Genomic DNA, 15,441 nt, shown 5'->3' on the forward strand with positions numbered 1-15,441 from the left:
GCGCTTTGAGGGAGATTTTCTGTGTGTGCAATTTCCAAAATTTGCAAAAAACAAAATCTTCTCCAAACCTAACCAAAATTGGTGAGCAGCACCACCATCAAGCATCTTGATGAGCCAAGGAAGCTCCAGCAAGCAACCTAGGCTTATCCTCCTCTTTTTTGCCCTTTTTAGCCCGCCTTAGCCCAGCTTTCATCTTTTTTATCCTCATGTTGCAAATTTTGTTTCGGGTCCTGTAATGGTAGGCCACGTGTCTGATCATCTAGTTGTGCCTATTGGCCTTCTAAAAAAGCTTCTCTAGGTGCAAATTGACTCTCTCAAGCCAAGTATCTTTATCATCCTCAATTTCCTTCTCAATAGGAGACAAAGTGACCAGTGCCTCCTTGTCACCTTGTCGTTTTACCTTGAGAAGTTCCAGCTCCATGAGGACCTACTTGTCACTCAACTACTTGTTCTCTTGTTCCAAATATGTGATGACATACTTGGCCCTCTCCAAATTGTCCATCAATGCTTGGACTTGAGCCTCCTTTTCCTGTATGATGATGTCCTTTATTGTTTCTTCATCCTGAGCCTCTAAGTCAATTATTTCCATGCCATGATGAGTATAACGCTACTCCGGCTCATCATGCTCTATCAAATCAAAGTCTCTCTCTTTCTCCTCATCATCAAAAGTTTCCTCCAACATCTTTTCTTTCCCTTTGTGCAACTGTTGCACCTGTACCTGTTGTGTTAATGAAGAAGGCAAATCCCCTTCCACATCCTGTGGAGCAAGCATTTTCCTATGGGTTGATGAAGAAGGTAAGGTCCCTTCCACATATTGTGGAGCAAACACTTGCCTATCAGCTGCAAAAAATCTCCTTGTGCCCCTATGATATGTCATGTAAGTCTCAGGCACCTCAGTAGCTCTAGTCTCTTTGGCCTCCTCATCTGTTTTCACCTAAGCATTGCTAGAAGGTCCCCCTGATTATTGAGACATTGGTGGAGGAATTTGAGGACCCCTGAAGATGTCATGAACAATAAATGTCTCCCAAGATATGTTGAGGAGGCTAAGACGATGAAGCACAATCATCTTGATCATGGAATAATGATAGAGACTTCTCATCTGCTGAAAGTATGGCTTTTTCTGCATAAAATGGGCCATCTTATCAATATTCCTGAACAAGAAATAAGGGAGGTTTAACATCCTCACCCTAGTAAACTGCATGAGAAGCCTGATGTGATAGGTGTACAGTCTGGAAAATCTACCCTCACAAGTGAAATATTTCATGATGATTTTCATCATGGGAGCATACTTATCTTCAAGGAATGTGAAAGGAAAAAGCCTTTTTGCCTCATTTTTGTACCTGGGTTTGATATAAGGCTCATAATAGTGTTCATCCAGGTCCTGTGCCTTGTACCACTTCTCCCCTACATTTGGAATCCTGGCTGCATCTGCAATGATGGAGGGTGAGACTGTGAATGTCACCCTAGCAAGAGTCACCTTTTTGTCCCGAAGATTGGCTACAAAAATCTTGGTGAGCTCAGGGTGGTGTTGAACTCTCTCTACCTACTCACAAAACTCATAGCACCCAAGATATCTGAAACAAGTGACAGCCAACTGAGAGGCCTGTAATTCTCTGAGGTTTGATGGCTCTTCCCTAATAATTCTACCTCCCTTGTGTGGTTTTCTCTAATGCCTAGATCTATCTACTGAATTGTCACTGCCGATGCTTTCCTCCTCTTCATAGTCTCTGTCTTCTCTGTCCATGTTTGGAAATTTTAAGGCTGTGCACTCCTAGAAAAGGGATTAAGGAATTGAGCAAGAGAGATTAGGAATAAGGGAATGGGAGATGACCTTGTGATGTGTTTGGTGAGCTTAGAAAATGAAGGGGAGGGTATGAGTCATAAAAATGAGAGGGAGGGTTTGGCTTGTTTGAGATATTGTTGTTTGGGAAGAGGGATAAAGGGATGTGGATGTTATGGAATGATATAGGGAAAGAGTTTAGAGTTTTAGTGATAGGTGATAGACAGAATAATTTGGGTTTAGGGTTTAGGCATAACCAAGTGAGAATTTAGGGTTTCACATTTGCCATGGGGAATTATGTTTAAAAGTTTGATTGCAAACCAACAATGTAGTATGGGAGGAAAAATTACTTGTATGAAGCGAGAGAGGGCACCTTAGGAAGTTTTTATGAAATTTGAGGCCTTTTTGGTCCTTCTACTCAATGTGTAGCGCCAACTCATAGACGCGCAACGCCACCTCTCAATGTGCAATGCAGTGTAACATTGCATTGTGGAAACCTCCAGATGCGAAGCGTTAGGCCCAGACACACAAGTCCAACCTCTCAGCGTACAACACCAACTCTCCTACCTGAAACACGCAGTACTAGACTGTAGAAGCATAGTGCCACTTCACCACTACTCCAAATGCGTAGCACCAACCTCCAGAAGCACAACGCCACTTCTCCTCTGCCCAAAAATCACTCAACCTTTCCTCTTTTCCTCATTGTTTGACTCCTTTCTTGCCAAATGAGAATGATGATCTTGAAAATGAAATGTGAGACCTTATATAGGAGTAAATTTTGATTTTTCACTTGAAAAACCCACTTTCTAACATTTCTTGATATTTTTCAAAACTCATTTTTAATGCCTTTCCTTCTTTGTTTATTTTTAGGTGGATAATGCTCAACTTGAATTGACTTTTGCATTGTTTATTTGTCTTGCAGCAAGGAGATATTATTTGGTGCAGTGAGAATCATTTATTACATAAAGTAACTTAAAATTACATATGAAATACAAATTAACTCGAAATACTTTGTTTTCACCTCAAAAACATGTTTTTGAGGGGAAAATTACATTAGTTTAAAAGATAATTATATAGTGGCTATGACTTACTAACCATCATACTTGACTTATTGATCATCCTTATACCCTTGCTGCCCTTTATTTACACTTTTAAATCATGCTCTTGACCTTGGAAATGAAACCCTAAGACCTAATGAAACATGCCTTATGACCTAATGAAAGCATGATTGCAAATTGACCATGAAACCATAACTGAAGGAAACCTGAAGAAGGGTTAGCAAGTATACTCTACGAGGGAGAAATTAGATTTTTTGAAGAGAAGACAACCATCAGTGGATCAGTTTGACATGACCTAATGAAATGATGTAAGAATTTTCAGTATGAGACCCCTAAAATGAAAATGCAAAGAGCAAATTTGATCCCTAATGGAAGTATGCAGATACTTACACTAACAGTTACAATGCATCCTTTTGTTTCCCGACAATAAAACTTGATGTGCACATGGCTTTCTGTATCATGGAAATTGAATACTTTTGTAGTGGGACCAGGAAATGTACAAAGTTGGCTATATGGAATTAGTATGAAGAATATAGACAAACACCTACAAGGTAGAATCAACATCAAGAATTTGTAGTTGCATAGAGAAATCACATAAGCAACAGGAACATGGCCATAACCAAATATTGTGGAATGTAGAAAATTTTCATTCTAAAGTTGTTGAAGATGGGAGAACTGCAAAACATGCCACACAATATTGTGGAATTTAGAAATTTTACATTGTAAAGTTGCAGGAGATGGAAGAACTACTAAACCTATCTTTCTGAAAGAAGCCTATAACCTAGCATTGTGCAATTCAAATGCTCACAAGCATAGCACCTTGAATTGCAGAATACAATGACCTGCATTAGGGAGTTGCATAACCAGAATCCACAGATAGGCATCACAGAATGCAACATTCTAAATTGCAGAATAAAACACCCTTCAATAGGGATTTGCATTGCCAGTCAGTGATGGCCTTGAGAAGCTTGGAAATAAGCTTAACCAAGTCATTCACTATAGAAGGAAAATTGAAATTCCTCGCAGCTGTGATCTTGTCACCAATGTATATACTCATCCAATAGGGGATTAATTTTCGGTAGTCACTAAAACTTGAATTGTATTTAGAATATTGTGTGCATTGTGCCTTGTAAAACCACTATAATCTAAAGAAGTACGATAGTATAACTGCTATATTTTTTTCTAATGACTCTTAAAAATGTTTCTGTAGATTTCTACCTGCATTTATGAAATAGCACAATAGGTGCACTAGTGTCAGAGGTTTATTATGCATTAGTAAATTATGGAAGTGAAAAATAGAGGAAAAATCCCACATCTATTGGGCACCGAGCAATGAAGATGACAAGCAAACCCCTGCAAGGTAGCATCCACAACAAGATCTCATAAGGCGATGAACATCCCTATAACCAGATATTGTAGAATTTAGAAGATTTGCTTTCTTAAGTTGCAGAATCCAAGAAAACTGCTACCTACATTTCTGAAACCAGTAACCCTATAATCTAGCATCATGTAATTCAAATGCTTACAAATAGAGATTGTGGAGATGGAAAGACCAAAGAGGAATTGCATAATATAATAGCCTGAATTGTAGAACACAACACTCTACAATAGCGAGTGGTATTACCATTGAATGACGACCTTAAGAATCTTACAAAGAATCTTAACCAATTTATTCATTATGGATGGTGAGTTGATATTATTTGCAGTAGTAACAAATATATCGTGTAACTGATGCACATGAATATTTCTATGTTCCACCAAGTTTCCACGATGGGGGGATGTGGAAGTGGGGGGAATTAAAAGCGAGATATGTGGGAGCATCCCTAAATTTTAAAGACATTCAGGGAGGACAAGGGGACGTTAGGATCCCTAGCATAGGGGTCCCCATCTCCAAAATAAATAAATAAAAAATAATGATAAAATATCAACAATAACAATTCATCCCATGCAAATTCATCATTGTGCAATCTAGTGGAAACACTATAATTTTGCCAATCTTGAAATCTGTTTAGTCTCCTAAATTCTGAATGGGATATAAAATTCTACATTCTCCATATGATGTCTGATGAGGTTGGAATCACCCTCAAACATCTCGAAACAGTGTAAAGTAGACTATGAGATAAAGGAGTGTCACTTGAAAATTTTCACCTTACTTCAAGAATGTAATATTACTATTAATTACTAAAGTCACAGAGTCCTCAAAGCTCAATCTCCTATTTTTCTCGTATCCTCATTTTATTGAACAAAACATATACTCAAAGCTCAATCTCCTATTTTTTTCATATCTTCATTTTATTGAACAAAAAATTTGATGTGAGTGGGTCTGGGCATTCCTGTTCTGGGGGAGGGGCCACCAAACACCCCCTTTTTGGTAAAATGCTTCTCTCACATTAGGGAAATGTTGCCCTGAGTTTCCCCAAAAGGGGGATGTGGTGAAATGTTTTTCCAAGGACCCCCATCTCTGGAGTGTGTGGTAAATGTTGGGCATGCACTTTCCAATCTGGGGGATGCATCCCCATGTAACATTGGAATATTCAATAGGGGGATTAATTTGGGTAATGGCTGAAACTTAAATTGTATTTAGGATATTGAATGCGTTGTGCCTTGACATTCACTATAATCTAAAAAAGTATGATATTGTTATTATTGCTATATGTTTGTCCAATGATGTTTTGAAATTTTCCATGTGGATTTCTACCTGCATTTGTAAGCATAGCACAATAAATACAGTAGTGTTAAAAGTGTTAGTATGCAAAGTTCAAAGCCTTTTATCTTGTGTTATATCTTGGGACATTGCAGATAAGAAATTTGGAGGCGATCATTGCTTTTCTTGTACTTACAATGTTTGTTTGTTTCGTTGGAGAGCTGGAATATGCAAATCCTAAAGCCAATGAGGTGTTAAAAGGAATGTTCGTTCCTAATTTAAGAGGAAGTGGAGCAACTGGTATTGCCATTTCTCTTATTGGAGTTTTTCTTACACCCAAAGCCCCTATCACTTGTCAGTTTCGTTAATTCAATTCAATGAATATGTTTCATCAATGCAAAGTAGTAATGATTAGAAAATTTGGCCAAACATTTTCCCCTATGATGCAGATGAGGGGTTGGGAATTTAGTTGCACAATAATAAATGGAGTAGTTTTGGAGTTTCTAGCAGTTTTCTGGTCAAACTTTTGTGAAAACATATGTGGCCAAATTTGGATTTGTGTTGTTTAAACTAGTTTTTTTGCACATATATGGATTCAACACCCTCAAAAACCTTTGAATCACTTCGATTGTGAAGAGTTCACTTGTCACACTTGTGATTTAAATGAATTCCGACCAAAACAAACTAGATAGAAAAATAAACTAGAAAAATTTCCAAAAAATCGCACTGGAAGACTACTAGGTCATAAATCCCTCAAATGATGTGTATCTTATCATGTAAAAAATTTAGTACTATGGTATTGCGTGTTTATTGATTACTTTCATAAAATGTAACTAATCCTGTCATCCACCATATCCAGATACAATTTATTTCTTCACTCTGCCTTGGTTCTCTCCCGGAAAGTACCACCCACTGTTTCTGGAGTTAATGTAAGTACTCTTCCATAGTTTAGAGAATTCTTAAAATAACTAGAATAGATTATTCGTGTACTTTTCACTATGATTTATTTATAAATTAGATCGATTTTCGATGGGTTGTTAAAATTGCAAGTTTTCATTACGAAAATTATGAAATGTAATTATTCCACTCAGAATAAGGTTTAATAGTCCCATCTACAAGAACAAAATTTGTAAAAGTAAACTGAAAAACATGATTCTTCAACCCAAACTATCATAGTAATAATAGTAATATTGGATTCTTCTTTATTGGCCTATACTTGATTCTATATCATCAAGTATGTGAAGCAGCTACAGGATAGGATCAAGGCACTCAAGGAGCGGGGTCCCAAATAAAATTGTGCAGTTGGTTGTGTATGTGAAGAACATGGAGCTCTGCACTGATGATGAGGATGCACACATACTTTCTCCTTCTTCCATTAATTCCTCTTCTCAAATCAACAATTCTTACTCACAAAGATTCTCTGTGTATTACAGAAAGAGATTTTGTGTATTACAGTTATAGTTCATAGGAGTTACAGTTTAAAATGTAATCACAAATTGAAAGGACAACAAATTATAATAGTTCCAACTAATACTTAGTTGAGCTTATCCTATTTCTATCTTCCAATGACTTTGGAAAGGAGCGCACCCCCCCCCCCCCCCCCCCCATAATTTATTGGTAACATTAGTTTCTATTTTCTATATATATTTCCACCTCATTGAACTTTCTTTAGTGATTGGATTGAATGCTCCGAGGAGTATAGAACTTGATCTAACAACATTGATTGGGTCTTCCTTTGATAGCCATAAATATCTAACCTTCTCTATGTGCTTGTACAGAACAAATGCAATGGAAAACACTCCTCTGAAATTGTCTTATGTGTACCAATGTATTGGATGTGATTCATTCCATTTGTACCTTCTAGCAAAAATGTCAACAAGGTATGCTTAACTTGCCATTTTAAAAGATGGTGATATCTCTTCAATTTTTTTAGGCACAAAATAAACCGCAAATAAGCTTCATATCTTCAAATGTTTTTAGAAACCTTTTTTAGCAATGTACACCAAAGTAATGAAATCATTTTTTAAAAAATTGTGTTGTAAAATATATGCAAGTTTAGTCTTGCTTCAAATTTAGTTGATACTTGCAACCCATGGCCTTGGTATGCTCAAGAATAATAGTGTATGATATGCACCTATTTGTGGCCCATTTGTTCCTCAAGAATGCAACGATTGTGGTAAGAAATTTAATATGGTTGGGCCCATATGGTCTGCCCCAATTCGTGATCCTGACTGGGTTTCGTCCATATTATCAAATGTTGTTACCCTCAAATCTCACTATCCTGCATGCGACAAAATATATGTTGTCTTGACCTTGATTTCTGAGGTATGGATCTTTTCAGTCAGCAATGAAGCATAACATGTAAAGTTAATATTGATTTTCCACCGCATACAATGGTATAATGCATACAACTTACAATGATGTGATAAATGTGGGCAATTAATTTTGAGTAGCAACATTTCATGAACATAGCAAGATAGCATTCCCTTTGTTTGCATTTTATTTGGAAGGTTCATTTCTTAAGTACATGTGATCATATCACAGAGTATTTATCCTACCGTACCTAGATGGCATTTGGTGCTTTCTATTTGCCATTTCTTTTTTATACATTATATTAAGTATCAGCTAGATAGACAAATTATTGCTAGGGGCCTTTATTGAGAGGGGCTAGTACGAGCACTCAAACAGATAAAGATCTTAGCTGCCTCAATCAATCCTTAAGCATGCATTTACTTTGCACAAGAGATTCTCCTGAAGGATGACCTACTATTATGGACATTGTTGGCACACTCCAATCCATTAGAGACACTTTTCAAGGCATTGGTGGCATTCCAAAACCGTAATGAGATTTCACATGTTTGTTGGGTGATGCAAGTACAACTCACAACAACAACGCTAGCAGAGGCCAAAGCTCTTCTACATTCTAGAGTGTTGTAAGAGAGCAGTGACTGTGTCACTAGACTATATAATATTTTGAGTCCATTTCCATTAGCTGCATGTAGTGTGAGTTTTATTTTCCTCTTTATTGTTGCAAAACTAGTCTTATTCCCCTCTCCTTTTCTATGGATGTCTATTGTTGAGCACATGTGGGTCTAAATATAAAGTTACATTATCCATCCCTTGTTGGCTTGTCTTAACTTGCCTTTTACTGCCCCATGAAACATTGGGAATTGACATCCTGTATTCATCAATGGTTGAGCTATGAATGTCTTGGAATATAGTCACCAATGTTCTTCTTTTCAAGAAGTAAACATTATAATTTTGTAACTATATCTACCAAACCTGTTGACAATGCGATCATATCGTTTATTTTTTGCAACTGGAACATCCCTCTGATTTAGATTTGCATATACATCACGTACACTATTGGTAGTAAATTAGATCGATATATAGTCTTCACTATTGGTTTTACATTGTAGAAAACTGATAGGTTTGCTGTCCTGAGATTTACTGTCTTTTACTGAAAAATTCAACTCTGTAATTTTTTGGCAATGGCATGGGCACAAAGATCTTTTTGGAAGGCAAGCATGCACCACACCTAAGATGTCAATTATTTCCCACACAACCTTCTAATGTATAACCATACAAACTATCACTTCAAATGGAAACACCGAACTCCCCGGAATAACAAATGAATAAAACCTGAATTAGAATGAAGTGTGTGCTTGTTGGGTGATGATATTCGACTCCTATCCATGCAAGATCATTTATCCTTCATCCAAACTCAATCTGATTTATATAGTTCATTCATCGTTTAGTTCAATGCATGAGTTGAGACTGTTTTCATTGAATTTAACCTTCTATTTTCCCTTATGGTGTGCCTTTTTATGGGCCAATTCAATTATGTGGGGATGCATTACGTGTTTTTGTAAGAAATAGCAATGAGATTTTTTATAGTGGAAGTTTTGAAATAGTTTTATTTTAAGATGTTTTTTTAAGTACACATTTGAATATCTATTTATAATTAACTTTGTATCACACTAGTGATAAATTTGAAATTTGTACTTTCTTCAATCAAGGTTGCCACTTCAAAATAACAGTTATAAATTTATTATGCAATTTGCACTTTAGAAAAAATGTAACCTTTAATTTTTTATCTATGATTTTTGTTTGTTCTTGTAGTGTGTTTTCGTTCCATTTCTTATTGCATTATCGAATCCAATGTCTCTCTTGGACTTTCCAAAAGATCTAATTTGTATGTTTTTAGCTATGTTTTTTGTTTCTTTTTGTAGTGTGTTTTGTTACTTTTCCTATTTCATTATCAAGTCCAATAGATATCTAGTGTGTTTTGGTTTCTTTTCCTATTGCATTATCAATTCCAATATCTCTCTATTAGTGAAACCCCTTTACAATCAGTATCTCTCTAGATTTTCTACTTCTCCAATGCTTAATGCATGATAACTTTGGCATTATTGCATAAGAAAAGTACATCTTTCCACTTAAGTTTTCAACAAATTCCTTTGATGTCAAGCAAATTCTCAATTGATGTCACTCATCATAAAAAATTCAAAACAATTTATAAGTCCTTCATAATCCAATGGGATAACTCAAAATAATACAAATGGGGTCTACATTAGAGTTTCTTTTCTTGGGATAGAGTTTTTAATTCTCTCTTATGTAGATCCTCCCCTCTTTTGGCACTACCAACCTGCCTCTTGGTGTGGCCTAAATCTTTAGCGATGCACTCTTTATAGAGTCTATCTTTATAGATGCTTGTATACATGAACATTTAACTCTATATTAATATAAGATTTTGAATTTTTTTGCTAAAGATATAATCGGCCTCTGCACATTTTGGGGCAATTGCTAGTTTTAGTAAGTTAAAAATATGGTCTCCATGATTATAGTTTTTATAAAGGTTATAGATCATGTGTGAGATTTTTTTTTCTTTTTTCTTTTATAATTATTTTATTTTATTTTATTCTATATTTTGTTGTTGTTTAAATGAATGGCTATAAATGTAGTTTTCAGGATTGCCATAACTCTTTACGTAATTCTTTAAATTGTGTTAGCTCAATGGAAGAGCGTTTGCCTTACAAGCAGGAGGTTGGTGGTTTGATTCCATTGTGCACTAAAATGAATTAATCAACGATTTTGTAGCTAATTTTTAATTAAATGTTTTTTATATCGATTTATTTCAATGGTGAGATATTTTTGGATTCATTGTTTTATATTGTCTCTAGAGGAGACAAAAGTGATCTTTAAATAAAAATTTTATTGTCTCTAGAGAGACAATAACTAGTATTAAAGACATATTGTCTCTAATCGGAGTGTTGTCTCTAGCCAGACAAAAATGAAATTGTCTCCTAAGAGACAATAATAGTTGTGTTATATATTGTCTTTATAGAGACAATTTTTTAAGACAATATTTTTTAACACAATAATCTTCAACACAATATTTTTTAAGACAATAATTTTTTAGACAACACAAGTTTTTTTTGTCTCAATTCAAGACAATTTAACCAAAATTTGTCTCAAATATTGTCTTAAAACCCCCCTTTTTGTAGTAGTGTACCTATATATTTCTTACAATCCAAACAAAGACTTGCATATAAATACAAAATTCTCACGAGACTACATCTAACAATTGATAAAAACAACCTATCTTCAAATAGTGAATCATCTATTAAAATTGTTACTTCTAACATCTAAAGCTAAAAATGAAACCTACAAATAATTAAGGAATAAAACCTTCATCAAACACTTAACATTCAATATATATTATCATGTTCTTTTACACAAAAATTTCATTCCATATTTAGCAAGAAACCTTGAAATCTAAATTTTGAAGTATTTGGCTCTTGCATGTAGCAAATCAAATTGGAATGTTATAATTGTTTTCAATTACAAACTTAATACAAAGGTTTTTTTTTCACCCATTGAAATTGAAAACATTTTAATGCCCACCATTCCTCCAATAAAATAAGGGTTAAATCTTATAATATATTCAAACGTTGAACTGCTGTCTCTTTTTATATATATATATATAAGAATTTTGTGGTGATAGTATTTATTTAAATAGGAACCACGTATCGAGTGAAATTCAGCCACAAAATTAATGACTTCTCGAAAAAAGTCTCTATTAGCATCTGGAAATTAATGATTGATATCAATAAATGCATTTGACTGTTGATGAAACAACGTATCTTTGGCCATGAAACCTCCACTAAATTTTTTTGGGTTTGACCTCTATGAAAAATAATTCTGCAAACATTTCGACGAACAAAACTTTTAACAAACAATTGGCTGGTGCGTTTGACCTTCAATGAAAAATAACTCTGCAAACATTTCCACGAACAAAACTTTTAACAAACAATTGGCCTGCAATATCTCTTAACGTGTCTTCTACAAACAAAAGGAAAGCAAGAATTTCATCAAATGTTTGCAAAGAAAATCTTTGGTATTCGATGTAGTGTGAACATTTGAAGCATTTGACAACTGACACTTCACAAATGGGAAATTGTCAAGCACTTAACATCCAGACATCGACCTATAGTTTGAGAACTCACAAAACATCTGATCTACAAACTATTGGTAAACCAACATTTCTTCAATTCCAAGAAATTACAAAACTTTTGCGTTCAATATCAAAACCTCCATCATTTATCATCCTGTCTATAATCAAATCCACCACCCAATAAAAAAAATTTAGGAACCCTTGTTCTCATGTGCCATTCATAAGAGTACTTTCTAAAAGCTCTAATAGTTTTCCTTTGGTGAAAATAATAGGGACTACCACAAATAGTGTAATATCGTTACAAAATAGTCAAAAATGAACATTCTTTGGATGAACCTACTTAAATGGCCCTTATTGTCAGATTTGTTACTTGCATTTAATAGTTCATGGGAAACGAGAATCGTTGGTCCTCTTTTGTAGTATAATTCTTTATAGTATTGATGTGTTACCTGTTGTCAAAGCGAAGCCATCCTTAACTAGCTAGAATATGCATTCTAGGTCTTTGTTTATTTTTGGCTATTTTTTTGTTTTCTAGAACTTAAACTTGGCATATATTTATTTATAATGTTGACATATGATGTTATTAATTATCAATGTATTTATTTTAATTTTGGATTTTCCCAATGTTAAATGATTTATTTTTATTTTTTTTGAATGCGCATATTTTTAGAGTGAGATATTTGAGAAATAATTTGATCTCAAAAGATTTATTCCTATATGCTTATTAAATCTAAAATTAAGGATACACAATTGCATTTATCTATTATTATTTTATCAAATCAATTTTTATTTTTATTTTTTTCCCACATAAGCATATAGATGTGCTTGATGTTACAATCTCTTCAATACTAATTAATAACCACCAAAGATCCATCTTAACTCTAAGTCTACCAAACTCTTAGAGGGATCAAATATCTCAAGATGCAAACCTCTTTTTAAGTGCAAAAGATTTGAAATTAAGATAGATCTATGCTCGTTCTTAATAATAATATTTTGTTTTATATAAATTTCATATCTCTAAAATTATTTTTATTTTTAACTTTATTAAAACCCTAAAACATTTTTCTTTGACTTGTTTATAATTTTTTTTAATTTGATATATATAGGGAGATATTTATGTTTCTATTAAATATGAAATTCATAATTAAAATGGATCTTAATTTATAGCTACAATTTATATTTTATACGTATTTCATATCTCTTGATATAAATACTATTATTTCTAATTATATGTTTATTAGTTAATTTATTAAGATTTTATTTGTTTATTGATTAAATTGATGAGCTTCAACATTGCAACAAGATTGTTGCAACTCCCAAGACTACTAGGTTTAATTATCAACATGGGGTTCTTACAAACTTAAGAGGTGATAGTGTTGTATGCACGGTAGGCTAAGATCTACTTAAGTCACTTTGAAGGATCTACTCAAGTCACTTTGAAGCAATGGACCAGACCAAGGTATACAAATACCACTCTATCAATTGAATCTAGATTTACAAAGAAAGAAATTGCATGAAAGGAAAGTCCTAATCTACTTTGTAGAAATGGAAATGTTACACTATTTAGAAAAATGGAAATGCTACTTGCTCAAATGTAAAGGCTAACCTATTTGCAGAAATATAAAGGCCCCAGTGTTAAATTTTTTAATTGTTCTATGTTTTATCAATTACTTTAGCCCAATTTACTTCTTTATTAATAATGCATCCAATTATTAGCAATATAACAATTATAAATGTAATTGAAGAAAGAAAAATATATGCAGTGACAAATAATACAACATCACAACCATAAGAGATAGCAGATTGGTCCAAGACCAGCGAAAAACCCCACAAGGGGGAACCCTTTCAAATCTTCTTCTTTAATAGATCATCAAAAAATGTTTTCAGCAAAGAGTACAATGGGCCTAATACATATGTTTGCAGCGGATATCTACAAATCATCTCTACACGTCTATATAATAGCAGAGACAAACCTAGATCCACTAGATCACTGAATCCAACTAAAGGCAAAATGTCAAACCCTAGATCAAGACCCTCAACGCTCTCATCAAAACTGAATGTGTGCATATGAAACTCCCTCGACGCTCTCTCGGACACTTTGTGAGGGTGTTTGTAATTGCTCGGATGCTCTTAGGAAAACTCTATGTGTGCGTTCGGGGTAAAACACAACAACAAACATTATAGACCCCCTTACAATTACTGTGTGTGCATCTAGGACAGCATAAACACTCTCAGGACTACTCTATGTGAGTGTCGAGGGACTAATGCAACCCGATCTGTCTCTGAACCCCTGGACGCTCCTATGAGCTTATGTGTGAGTGTCTAGGGCTCTTTCGATGCTTCCTTTTCCACTATGTTCCAGTGTTCAAGGACTAAAATTCCTAATCCATGCTAATGTCGAGGAATCAGAAAACCCTAAGTCTGAGTGAGCCTCAAGTCTATGATTTTTAACCCTTGCACGAACTCCTTCCGTTGAACCTGTGTGAACCAAGACAAAACGGAAGAATAGAAGATGCATTGATCATTCTGATGAAATGAGCTTGAGGTCGCTTCCATTTATTGGCTTTTTTGAGGGTCCACTTGGGGTAGAGGCTGACCTAAGAAGTTACACATGTGGTTAGGGCCGGCCCATTCCATAATACATGTATGAATAAAATAATCCAAAACTCAACATCTGCTTGACCAAATTGGGTGATCTTTAGGTTGATTTTGGTCCTCTCGAAAAGAGGAATTTAATGAAAACATCATCTCAATCATCTGGGTTGTCCAATGTGGAACTTGTCCCTAGTTGAAAAAATTTACACTCCTTCTTAACTAGGAAGAATTCCACCTGCCAATATATGGCAGTTGATCTTCACATCATCATATCATGTTGTTGTAATGCTTTGACTATCTTTACTCAACTTTATCTACTAAAACTTTCTCGTATCTCAAAGAACAAGAATCAGGGAGAAATAACTTACACCCATACTGAGAAATATGATAACTCATCATATATGGGAGCACATTTTCAACCCTGGAATCTCATCGGGAAGCTTATCCTCAAACCAGAATCTCAAAAGGGGATCACCATGTCAACCCAATCTTATTTGCTACCGATCTTCCCAACAATGAACCTCAATAATCTTGTGGTAGAAAACCTGCTTCATAATCAAATAGGTTGTACAACCCAAGTACACTCTCAACTTGTTGGCCAAACGAGGAGTAGTATTCCTAACAATCCCTACTTGTGGGTATGATGCCAATTGGGGTATACTTTGCAAAGACCAGACATGGGAGAAACATTCTCTGCCCCTATGAAGTTAGGGGAGCATAATCTTCAACCATATGGGTCACAGAAAGGGGAGTACCCTATTTTCTAGAGATCCCTCAACCCTAGGAGTTCTCTATCTCAATTCCTCAATTCCTCACCCTGGGAGCTCAAACAGTGTAGGAAGAGTTGGCTCAGTGTCCTCGATCAGCGTTTCCCCTTATCCAGAGGGGCCACATCCATCAGTCCAAG

The sequence above is a fragment of the Pinus tabuliformis genome, chromosome 7 (assembly GCF_031772625.1).
Source record: "Pinus tabuliformis cultivar Carrire ecotype Pingquan chromosome 7, CPIR1, whole genome shotgun sequence".
NCBI lineage: Eukaryota > Viridiplantae > Streptophyta > Pinopsida > Pinales > Pinaceae > Pinus > Pinus tabuliformis.